At 43.0% G+C, this 12,770-nt stretch overlaps 1 protein-coding gene and 1 non-coding gene across 3 annotated transcripts in view; both read left to right on the top strand.

The window, feature by feature from the left end:
• The first annotated feature begins 59 nt into the window (after positions 1 to 59).
• ELF1 (E74 like ETS transcription factor 1) overlaps positions 60 to 12,770 on the top strand; it is a 104,449-nt gene continuing 91,738 nt past the window's right edge. For both annotated transcript variants that reach the window (XM_054256821.2, XM_054256820.2), the window contains exon 1: positions 60 to 617. The gene's annotated coding sequence lies outside the window, so the exon portion shown is untranslated. The remainder of the gene's footprint in view (positions 618 to 12,770) is intronic.
• TRNAE-UUC (transfer RNA glutamic acid (anticodon UUC)) lies at positions 648 to 719 on the top strand. Its single transcript has one exon. It is a non-coding gene; the product is annotated as a tRNA-Glu (tRNA).

Raw genomic sequence — 12,770 nt, 5'->3', positions numbered from 1 at the left:
GTACTCCCGGCTCCAAAGAGGTGGGGTCGCTATAAAGGGGTTGAGGTCATCGGGAAGGGGCAAAAGCGCGACGGGACCTGAGCTGAAGGACGGGGTCTCAAGCCTCAAGTCGCTGCGCCATCTCGCTGCGTCTGTGTCCTCCCCTGGGACCCAGAACCTCCACCCTCCGTCTAGGGTCGCTGGCTCGAGGCCAGGGAGCTCGCGCGCCGCCTCCGCCCCGAACGCAAACAGCTGTTCCCAGAGACGTCGCCGCGCTCAACTTTGCCAAGAAGTCCTCACGCACTTTGACCAGCGGAGCAACTGGGACCTGTGGGTCGGGGGCCTCTGGCGGAGTTAAAAAAAAAAAAAAAAAAAAAAAGAGGTGAAACAGCGGGGGCCGGGACTGCAAATCGCCAGGTTTCGCCTCTAACTTTGCTGCCCCGGCGGAGCGGCCCCGCTCCTTCTCTCCCCTCCCCCGCGACGTCCGCGCGCTCGGACGGAGCTGGTTTCCTAACTCGGGAGCGCGTGGGCAGCGGCGGCGGCGGCGGCGGCGGCGGCTCCAGTGGCGCAGAGGCGGCGGTGGGAGCGGCAGTGTCGAGCCGCGCGGCGAAGGCGACAGAGGCGCTTACGCTTGTCAGGTGGGTCACGGCGATTCTTCCAGCAGCACTTCCCATATGGTCTAGCGGTTAGGATTCCTGGTTTTCACCCAGGCGGCCCGGGTTCGACTCCCGGTATGGGAACGCTGCGCTGGTATTTTGTATTATTTTTAAACTATTGGTTTGGAGGGCTGACTTTTAAAATCTCTGGTCTGGCTCCTCTCTTGTCCCCCTATCCGGGTAAGTTTGTAGAAAACGAGCATTCCTGTAGTTGTTAGTGGCGCCGCTAGCTTAGCTGGGCTGCGGCTTTTGGAGCCTCGAATCCCGGGCTGTGCGTGCTGAAGAAGAGTTTGCGCCCCGGGTCCGTCTCCCTCCCACCTCCGGCTCGCGGGGCTGGTGGGCCCGGAGGGAGTTTCACTTTCCCCGTGGCTGTTCCCCCGCCCCTCCGGCCCGTAGTTTTCCAGACGCTCGGGAGGTGATGATTAACTCCGGCCTCGCGTTATCTCCTCCCTGCGCACCCCTCGGGCCCACACCCTCCTCGGCTGCCCTGGCGACTCTTCCCAAGGCGGGGCTGGCTGGTCCCCTGCGCTGGGCACCCCAGAGCCAGCGCCCCGGCCCGTAGCTCTAGTGGGCTCTGTCCACCCGGTGTTTACGAGGCCCCCCGGAACACAGCGTGCCTTCTGCGGCCTCCTGGGGGGCGCGCTTTCCCGGCCGCGCAGCTGCCCGGCACCCCTTTCCGCCGCGTGTGCGCCCGCGTGTCCACCCACTGCGCCGGAGCAAGCCCGAGGCCGGCCCGAGAGGTCGTCCCAACTTGACATTCCGGGCGCTGGTCGCGGTTACGGAAAGTACCCTCGAAAAAAGGCCTTTGGGAACGAGAATCTTTTCTTTCCCTTTAAAAACACACACACCACGAGCTATGGAGAAGGAAAACATCACTATGATGAAATAGTTTTAAATAAGTAAATCGACTTTCCAAAGGGTTTACGTTTTGAGCGCCGTTGATTAAAAAAAAAATCCTGGGGTGGAGGTGGGGCTTGGGAAAGAAAATTGGCCAGAGACTGGGGAGGGGACCTTAAAACAAAGTTTCACTGTATTTTTAAATATAGAAGCCCTGTGTTTATTACAAAAGGGGCAGCTGTGTCAGCAGCATGTGAGCTGTAAATGAAACAAAAGTTATCTTAAATGCAAGCTGAAACTAGAAAATAGGGTTAGCTATAATGTGTAGTCTATGGGCCTCTGGGAACAAACGAAGAAGGCAAAGTGACTCTTGCAGATGGGTTTCTGGTCAGTGCCATTACTGAGAGCAGATGTTTTGGTTGTTAGTATGTGTGTTCCCAGACCATTTTGTGGCTTAACTGCACAATAAATTTGTTAATGTGATCTTCGTGGTTAAGGATTAATTAGGCTTATCTTGTTAAAAAACGAAAAAGCCTAAGTATTTTAAATCATCTTCATTAATTCAATATTTATGTTTGTGTGTTTGCTGCACACCAAGCACTACCAGATGCTTTTGGAGTTACTGATGTTCGGGTTCTTCATGTTAACTAGTGAATAGAACACTGAATGGAATAATGTTTTGGTCTCTGATTAGCTGTGTGATGAGACCAGACTTTCCATCTTCTCTATTCTCTGGCTTTAGAGCCACACAGTTTTGATCACACATATAACTCACAAATTTTAAATAGAGTTGCAAGAATTGTTGAGCGATTCTTGAATAGATCATGAAAGTGGAAGTTTCATTTAAATAAGTAATAAAAACGTAAGTAATAGCATGTCATTAAGAAGCAGTTAAAGAATTACAGTAGTTACAAATTTGGAAAGAAGGAAAGATAACTCTGCCTTAATTGTCCCCAGAGAGGGCTTAACTTTTGACCTTGCCTTTTTTTTTTTGAGACCGACTCTTGCTCTGTATGTAACCGAGGCTGGAGCGCAGGATCTCCGCTCACTGCAACCTCTGCCTCCCCGGTTCAAGCTAGTCTCGCGGCTCCGCCTCCCAAGTAGCTGGGATTACAGGCATCCGCCACCATGCCCAGCTAATTTTTGTATTTTGAGTAGAGACAGTGTTTCACCATGTTGGTCAGGCTGGTCTCGAACCCCTAACCTCAGGTGATCCACATGACTTGGCCTCCCAAAGTGCTGGGATTACCGGTGTGAGCCACTACGCCTCGCCTTGACTTTGCGTTTTGTAATGAGTTTATCACACTGAACCAAATGGTGCTAAAATGAATGTTATTTTTAACTGTGTGCTCAGTAATTGCATATAGTTGTACTATATACCTGGCGGTGACAACAAAGGAAGAAGTTGGGTTGTCTTTGTGTAAAACACAGATTAATCTTTTGTGTAGTCGTGTATCACATAGATATGTTAAGGGAACATCTGAGTTGTAGAAGTGCTGCTGGGGTAACAGAACTGAGGATCAGTTCTGCTCAAGGGAGAGGACTGGAGAGACCTGGATGGGGGAAGAGTTTGCCCTGGACCTTGAAGAACTGGTTGGATTTCTCCTGGTGGGGAATGTGAATCAAAGCTGAGGTAGGGGGAACAGGTATGAGGCTGGCAAGTAGCTGATTTGGCAGGAACACAGAGTGCCTGCAGGGAGGGCCATGGGCCATCAAGCTGGGAATGTAGAAAGGAATTTTAACTTGATAAAACTGGACTAGGTAACAGCTTCTTTTATCAAGGAGTGGCATTTTATGTCACAAAAATTTTAAACCATTTCTGTCTCTTGAAAAACCCAAAGATAGCAGTGACATGTGAAAATTCTTGTTTTAAGAGCGTCAAACAAGAAACATTTAGAATGTTTTATGTTTGTAGATTTTTATATTTAGGAGTTGAATATTAATTTGTAATTAATGGAGAAAAGCAATCAGTTCATTAGAATTGACTTTACAGGAATGAAATCTAGGCTTAACGTATGAGCATGATTTGTCTTGCTTTATTGAAAGTGACCATGGTATTTGAAGACAGAGCTGCTCATTACTGTCAGTAAGGCGTATACTGTAAATTGATTAAGGCTAGGTGATCAATTTGTGAGGATTCATTCTTGTGCTCGTGCTGTTGGCAGTCATATTTTAGGTGTTCTCTCTTGTGCCACAAATGAGGGACACTGAGTGCTGTGGATTTACCCAAATAACCTCTGTGATATTTGCTACTGTTAGGTGTAATCAGAAGATATGTGAAAGAGGCAGGGTGTGGTGGCTCACATCTGTAATCCCAGCACTTTGGGAGGCTGAGACGGGGGTGCAACATGGCAAAATCCCATCTCTACCAAAAATACATAAAATTAGCCAGCTGTGGTGGCATGTGCTGCACCTGTGTCAGCTATTCAGGAGGCTGAGGTGGGAGGATTGCTTGAGCCAGGGAGGCAGAGTCTCAGAATCGTGCCACTGCTCTCCAGCCTTGGACATAAGAGTGAGACAGCATCTTGAGTAAACAAACAAACAAAAAAAATGAAAGAGCCTGGACAACATAACAAGAGCCTGTCTCTAAAAATAAAATTAAAAAGTTAGCCAGATGTGATGCCACATGCCTATAGTCCTAACTTCGTAGTATCTGAAATTAACCTGTTTATTGGTTTCTGTTTATTTCTTGTCTTTTTCTATCAGTGTAAGTTCCATAAGGGCAAGATGTCACATAATGAGATCGTTCTTGTTTGATAATAAAGATTCAAACAATAGTAAATAAATTGGCACTCTCATACACTGCTGCTGGAAATGTCGAACGGTGCAGTTGCTTTGAAAACAGTTTGGCAGTTCCTCAAAATGTTAAACAGTTACCACGTGACCCAGTATTTCCACTCCTAGGTGTGTACCCAGTAGAAATGAAAACATGCCTACACCAAACCTTGTACACTAATGTTTACAGCAGCATTATTTATAAGAAAAAAGGAGAACACTAAATGTCCCTCACTTGATGACTGAATCAGTAAAATGTATCCACACAATGGAATATTTGGCAATACAAAGGACGAGGTCCTAAATCATAGGAACGTTATGCTAAGTAAAGGAGCCAGGCATGAAAAACCGTATCTTTATTCCATTTATATAAACATCCAAAATAGGCACATCTATAGAGAAAGAGGGTAGATTAGTGGTTGCCTTGGATTAGAGGCAATAGGGAAGTTTGGGGTGAGGTGACTGCCAATGTGGACAGTAAATTTAGGGAGATTAAAAGTCCTAAAATAGATTACAGCAATAGTTTTATAACTTTATAAATGCACTAAATGACATTGAATTATATACTTTAAATAAATGTATACTTTAAATGGGTAAACTTAATGATATGTAAGTTATATCTCAACCAAACTCTTAAAAATGATTGAAGCAATAAAACATATATAGAATATCTTATCTCTAGATTTTACATTTATCATTTGGATATTACATATTTTAAAATAACAGCAGCCTGGGCAACATGGTGAAACTTCATCTCTACCAAAAAAAAAAAAAAAAAAAAAATACAAAAATGAGCTGGTGTGGTGGTGCATCCCTGTAGTCCCATATCCTTGGGAGGCTGAAGTGGTAGGATTGCTTGAACCCAGGTGGTCGAGGCTACAGTGCACTGTGACTGCACCACTGAACTCCAGCCTGGGCAACAGGGCAAGACTCTCTCTAGAAAATAAAAATAATAATAGAATAATTTAACAGGGAAACTTCAGCTCCTGGATAGTTCCAGTAATGTGGCAGGTGCTCAGTAAATAACTGATGGAGGAGGGTGGATAAGTATACAGATAATTATATACAATACATAGTATAATAAATGCTCAGAGGGGACTAAGCCAAGGGTCATAAGTGTTTGATGGTACTTGAGTTTGTGTGAGGGGAATGAGGAAAGGCCGCCTGTAGGAGGCAGCATTCGAGATAAGTTTTGACGGCTGGTAAGGCTTCTGCTGGTAGAGATGGGGATGGGGACAAGGCATTGAGAGGAAACAGGCAGGAGCAGAGGCACGCCTACAGTTACTAGCACATTTTAACGGAGCTGGGGGTACAAGTAGGATAGGAATGGGAAATAAGGCTGCGAAAATAGATTAGGGTCTGTAGTGGACAGTGTCTTTTTACTGTCCTCCCGACGCCTAGTGTGCTTCCAATGGCTCATACTTAGGAAGAACCATATCTCTTGCCTACAGAGAGCTGGAAGTATCTGGGGACATATCCTCCTCCCACTCACAAACCATACTGTCAGGAGTGTGACTTTGGAGCAGGGGGTTTGACATGTTTCCCTCTGTATCATCAGACTTGAAGCAGGGCTTGGCACCTGGCAAACATTCAGAAAACATTTGAACTAATGAGTGAAAAAAGAAGTGACAAACAAGGTCTATTTAAAGCAAAGCAGTTTATTTTACCAAGCCCCTTGACAAGGAGATTTTGGAAGCCCCTTGGATTTGGAGTTAAGGAGTTTATTTAGTTAGGAAAAGGGATCTCTGGTAATACGAGGAATGTTTTAATGAAACAAATTTGGTTGTAATATGCAGGTTGAACTGGAGGATGGAAGGATTACGTCTGTGGTCTCCATCCCCACTCTCCCTTTCCTGTTCCCGCTCCGTTAGGCCTTTAAAAGTCAAGGACTTCCTGCAGTCCAATGATAATCTCCTAACAGCTCTCCTTGCTTCTACTCTCTCCTTAAATAGAATAGTGGCTGCGGAATAGAAAGGATCAGATGTAAGAAATAACGCTGAAGGAAAAATCTATGCCTTCAGAAAGTACATACTTCTAAAAAAAGTAGAGAAATTATGAAGCACAGATTTTATTGGAGGGGACTGGCAGTTTTTACTCTTAGGGTCTGTAGTGGACAATGGCAGGTAGTAAATTTTTTTTTTTTAAGTACCAAATTAAAACCCTGGTTTTTAATGGTGGTTTATAGCAGAGCAAGTTATTTTACACAATATTTTAAAACTACACAATTTCTCCTTTTAGGTGAGTTCCCTTGTGCAAGCTGTTCAAATGTACAGCAGCAAGGCAGTGGGCATCTGTAGGTGGCTCTGCTCTGTTCTGGGGTTGGTCCAAAGTCAGATGGAGTTCCAGTGTCCAGGTAGTAAATTTATTGCATACCTGAATGTGTCTGTGGCTTTTTGAACACTGAAATTGTGCATTTAATCCTTGAACAAGTTAGTACTGTGTGACTGCCACCCTGTGGACAAAATATCAGGACGAAAACCATCAAGAATTTTAGAAAAGTTTCATTCACTTGTGATTTACTGTTTTAGAACTGGCTTTGGTTCTTCCACGTTGGTGCATGCAGTGATGCTCCTTAAATAGAAAGCTTGAAATGAGTTTGTTTTCTGAACTTTTCTGAGGTTTTTAAATAAAGGGAATCTAAAATGCAATCAATAGTTTAAAAAAGCTGCAATGATTCAAGAATGCTTTTTAGATGATTCTTCGTTTCAGAAATGTCATATAAAAGGATTGGTTTTTAAAATACTGTGGCACGTAGGCGTGTTGTGAAATGGGTCTTTTATCCCTTCAGTTGTACTGATTTTTTTCCCATTGTACTGATTTTTTTCCCATCCCATTTTATAATATGTATGGTATTATCCTTGAGAGTTATATTTATTGAGAAATATATCAAATGTCTCCCCACATCCTTTTTTGGCAAAGACAAAGTGGCTTTCTTACCTCATTTTTTGGGGATTTGGTTTTACTTGTTAAAAATTCTATTTGTTTTGGATGGATTGCCTTAATTGTATTTATACAGATGAGTTGGGGTTATATGACGCTACTTATTTAGGACACTCTGCTCACAAATTATGCTAGTTTGGTAGTTGCATAAACTAGCTTAAATCAAAATGAAATGATGATTGTGATACTTACATGCTCACTGCAGCTCAGGAAATGGTTCAGTTTTGGACTCATGACCAAATAAAACTTTCCCAAGAGATGAGCTGTTTCCAGTCAATGATGTTATAAACGTCTTACACACTTGAATTCCCAGAGGTGTCAGAAGGGGTGGGGTAGCCATTTAGGGCTTGAAATTTGTGTCACCAGTAAAGCAGAAGTGGGCTGAAGCAGCTTTCTGAGGTCAGCAATCGTGCCTTTTTTAAGAAGGTGATATCCACACTGTGGAGAACAGATGAATTTGACTGACCCCTTTGCCACTGATACTTCACCATAGAGACCTGATACTTCACCATAAGGACCTTACGTTTTGGTAATGTACTAATTGTGAAGTATAATGTTAATTATTTTAATTTCTTTTTTTTTTTTTTGGAGATGGAGTCTCACTCTGTTGCCCCAGGTTGGAGTGCAGTAGCACTATCTCGTCTCACTGCAACCTCTGTCACTTGGGTTCAAGCGATTCTCATGCCTCAGCTTCTCAAGTAGCCGGGATTAGAGGCGTACACCATGCCTGGCTAATTTTTGTATTTTTAGTAGAGACAGAGTTTTACTATACTGGCCAGGTTGGTCTCAAACTCCTGACCTCAAGTGATCCGCCTGCCTCAGCCTCCCAAAGTGCTGGGATTACAGGTGTGAGCCACCGTGCCTGATGATTTTAATTATTTAAATATTTCTCTGAGTCACTGATTTTGAAAAATATAGTGTGACAAATGCAATAAACTTCAAGTGTTTGGTTTTATTTAACTTTTTCAAGGTAAACATATGGAATTGTGGATAACTTTTCAAAATTATTTTTTTGCTGACATGTATATCTTATATTCTACAAACAATACCGTAATTGTAAGTGAAGTAAACCATGATGAAAGTGCACGTGTTTGTGCAGGTACACTGACATATGACCTAGATTATTTACATTACGGTAGTATTATTTAGATACAGTTTAATAAAAGTAACTTTCTTAAATTTTATTTTTAAGTATTTATTTATTTATCGAGACAGGGTCTTCCTCTGTCTTCCAGGCTGGAGTGCTGTGTCATGATCATGGCTCACTGCAACCTCTAAATGCTGGGCTCAAGCGATCCTCCCGCCTTGGCCTTCTAAAGTGCTGGGATTACAGGCGTGAGCCACTATGCCCGGCCAAGGAAAGTAACTTTCAAAACACTTGGTAGTCTGTTTACTCTTTGCCTAGGTATTTGAAGAGTCAATAAAGTTATATTTGTTTTCTAACCTTCTGTAATGGTTTTGCTATGATATCCTTTTTAAAACTGTAAATGACAGTGAACTTAGATAAATAAATTTTTAGTTTAAAACATTTAACCAACACTTAAGGAACTTTATCATGAAATATCTGTCTAGATTTTTGTGCTATAATTATGACTATTTTAGGATTAACAGAAATGTTCACGCCTGGGTTCATTTTCACAAGTGTAAGTACTGAAACATTTTGTTCTTTGGAAAGTAATTCTGTCCAGGTGCAGTGTCTCACACCTGTAATCCCAGCACTTGGGGAGGCCGAGGTGGGCAGATCACTTGAGGTCAGGAGTTCGAGACCAATCTGGCCAACATGGTGAAACCCTGTCTCTTCTAAAAATACAAAAATTAGCTGGGCATGGTGGTGCACACCTGTAATCCCAGCTACTTGGAGAATGAGTCAGGAGAATCACTTGAACCTGGAAAGTGTAGGTTGCAGTGAGTCGGGATTACACCATTGCACTCTAGCCTGGGCGACAGACTGAGTTAGACTCCGTCTCATAAAAAGTAATTCTAACATAGATAACTTGAACTTTGAAAAAGCGATGACAACTATTCTGTAAATTTTGTGTGTATGCAAACTTTAAAATATCTTTTATTTTTGAATGCAGACTAATCACTATTAAATATATACCGTTGATTTAAAACATGTTTGTGCTTTATTTTAACTTTCTGGGAAGGTGCCTAGCCTAGTGACTTTTTGATCCAGAGTCATTCTAGATTGTCTTAAATCTTTATTTTTAGTTTAAATTTTATTAAAGTCTTTTGAATTCAGAGTTCAGAGACCAGGATACCCTTCCGATTTAGGATGTGTTGCTATGTTGCTCTATGTGAAGCTTTTTAAATGTTTTCAGGTGTGTGTGTGTGTGTTTCATTTTCAGTTTTAATCAAACATGTAATTCAACTTTTCAAGGTTGTAATGGGATTCATTTACCCCAGCTGGCCAAACATCTGTGTTTATCATTGATACCCTCTAATGCTGAGGTGCACAGAGCTGAAATAGAAAGGAAGGGTACAACCACAGGCAAGGAGAGTAGGAGAAGGTTTCCCAGTGCATGAGTGGGAAGTGGGGGGTGGTTAGTGAAGAGGAGTATCCTGAAGGGAAGCAAAACATAAGCTTAAGAAATTCAGAGCTCTAAGCAGGCAGGAGGCATCAGAGAACTTCGGATATGAGTGAAAATGCCTTTCTTTTGTTTTCCTTTGTTTTTGTGCCATTTCACATGAACTACAGTTTTACTGTTCCTTAAAATGCTGCTTTGAAAGACGGTTATTTTCTTTTGCATTGCCAATATCTTCTAGAATGTTGTTTGTTTATGGAACATATTTTTAGATGGCTTTTTACCACAAATTTGTAGGAAAATGAAGGCACATAAAGTTTATATGAAAGAAGTCACAGCTTGATATTTATTCGAATGGGTTCTATCAAAACAAAACAATATAACAACAGGTATTGGCAAGGATGTGAAGAAATTGAAACTCTTGTGTATAAGAATTCTTGTGTTGGTGGGGTGTAAAATGGTCCGGCCACAATGGAAAAGAAGATGGGCACAGTGGCTCATGCCTGTAATCCCAGCATTTTGGGAGGCCGAGGCGGTCGGCTCATGAGGTCAGGAGTTTGAGACCAGCCTGGCTAATACGGTGAAACCCGGTCTCTACTAAAAAATACAAAAAATATCTGGACATGTTGTCGGGGTGCTTGTAGTCCCAGCTACTTGGGAGGCTAAGCAGAAGAATCACTTGAATCTGGGACACGGAGGTTGCAGTGAGCTGAGATGGTGCCACTGCGCTAACAACTATTCTGTAAATTTTGGGCAACAGAGCGAGACTCTGTCTCAAAAGAAAAATTTTGGAAGATAATTATCATATGATCATATAATACCATATGATCCAGCAAGTATATTCAATATCAAGTATATTCTTGATATATATACTCAAAATAGTTGAAAGCAGGATCTCAGAGATATTCGTACACCCTTGTTCTTAGCATCATTACAATAATAAATAGTTATGTCACCAAAAGGTGGAAGCAACCCAAAGATCAATCAATGGATGAATGGATGAATAAAATGTGGTGTGGACATACTTAAGAAGGAGGGAAATTCAGACACGTGCGACATGATGAACCTTGAGGGCATTATGCTAAGTGAAATAAGCCAGTCACAAAGAAGACATACTGTGTGATTCACTTTGTATAAAGGACCTAGAATAGTCTCACAGAGACTTGGGTAGCATGGTGGTTGCCAGAAACAGATGGTAAGGGAGAATGGGAGATTATTTTTTGTTGTATTTTTTTTTTTTTTTTAAGAGACAGGATCTTGCTATGTTGCCCAGATGTGTCTTGAACTTCTGGGCTCAAGCCATCTGCTTGCCTTGGCCTCCCACAGTGCTGGGATTACAGGTGTGAGCCACCATGCCTGGCCTAGTTTCTAATTTTGTTTTTTTTTTTTTTTTTAAAGACTGGGTTTCACCCTGTTGGCCAGTCTGGTCTTGAACTCCTGACCTGGTGATCCACCTGCCTTGGCCTCCCAAAGTGCTGGGATTACAGGCGTAAGCTACTGTGCCCAGCCGGGAGGTTATTGTTTAATGGATATAGAGTTTTAGCTTTGCAAGATGAGAGTTTTGTTGCACCACAGCATGAATGTACTTAAGACTACTGAACTGTATACTTAAAAATGCTTAGGATGATACATTTTGTTCTACTTTATGCCAATTAATTTTTTTTTTTTTTTTTTGAGATGGAGTTTCACTCTTGTTACCCAGGCTGGAGTGCAATGGCGCAATCTCGGCTCACCGCAACCTCCGCCTCCTGAGCTCAGTCAATTCTCCTGCCTCAGCCTCCTGAGTAGCTGGGATTACAGGCACGCGCCACTATGCCCAGCTAATTTTTGTATTTTTAGTAGAGATGGGGTTTCACCATGTTGACCAGGATGGTCTCAATCTCGACCTCGTGATCCACCCGCCTCAGCCTCCCAAAGTGCTGGGCCTTTACTAAAAATACAAAAATTAGCTGGGCATGGTGGCATGCACCTGTAGTCCCAGCTACTCAGGAGGCCAAGGCAGGAGAATTGCTTGAACCCAGGAGGCGGAGGTTGCCGTGAGCTGAGATTGCGCCATTGCACTCCAGCCTGGGTAACAAGAGCAAAATTCTGTCTCAAAAAAAAAGAAAAAAAAATCAGTTTGCATTTGGATACTGTGTGCACATTATTTGTGAGTGTAAAGAGCATCTATAATGATAAGTTTCTTATTTCACCAATATGTGAGTGTTAGGTGCTGGGATAAAACAATAATAAAAGCTGACAAGATCCTCATGAAGTTTACAGTTCAGTGGGAGAGACAGACATTGATCGAGCAAGTGAAAAGTACCTTCCGTGTACCTGTATGGCAGGAAGACCCCTAACAAGATGTGGGGGAGGGCTGGGTTGAGAAGGCTTCTCTAAGGACAGGATGTTTCAGTAAAGACCCAAAGGATGAGTAAGCCTTCACCAGGAGAAAACGGAAACGGGAAGCGAGAGTAGACCGAGGGAGTGCATTTTGCGAATGCTCTGCAGGAAAGAAAGGGTGTGCTTTGGGAAAGGAAAGGCCCGGAGGGCGGCGATGCAGAAAGTGAGACGTGGTGGGCGATGAGGCTGCCAGGTGTCAATCATCTAAGACATTCTAGGCTAGGCCATGCATGTTACATATTTTAAATTTTATCTTTAGCAGAGTGAGCAGATATTGATGGGTTATAGTGGGGGAGTGTGGAGGTGCAATGGCATAGGAGCAAGAAAAATGATGAACTTACTTGTACAGTGGGCCTTTAACTATAAACTGCCTGTTTAGTATGGTGCTTGAAGGTTGGAGGGGATTGTGTATTGGCCGCCAGGTGGCCTGTTCACGTGGTAAAGTGCACATAAAGGGCGAATTTCAAGGAATTGTCAAGGGTAATTAAGGATAAGTGATTTTCAAGCCTGTAACCCCAACACTTTGGGAGGCCGAGGCGGGTGGATCACGAGGTCAGCAGATCGGGACCATCCTGGTCAACATGGTGAAACCCCGTCTCTACTAAAAATACAAAAAATTAGCTGGGCGTGGTGGCACGTGCCTGTAATCCCAGCTACTCAGGAGGCTGAGGCAGGA

This window comes from Callithrix jacchus, chromosome 5 (genome assembly GCF_049354715.1).
Source record: "Callithrix jacchus isolate 240 chromosome 5, calJac240_pri, whole genome shotgun sequence".
NCBI classification, from domain to species: domain Eukaryota; kingdom Metazoa; phylum Chordata; class Mammalia; order Primates; family Cebidae; genus Callithrix; species Callithrix jacchus.
Note: the sequence above shows the minus strand (reverse complement) of the source record. Positions and strands in the feature narration are given on the sequence as shown.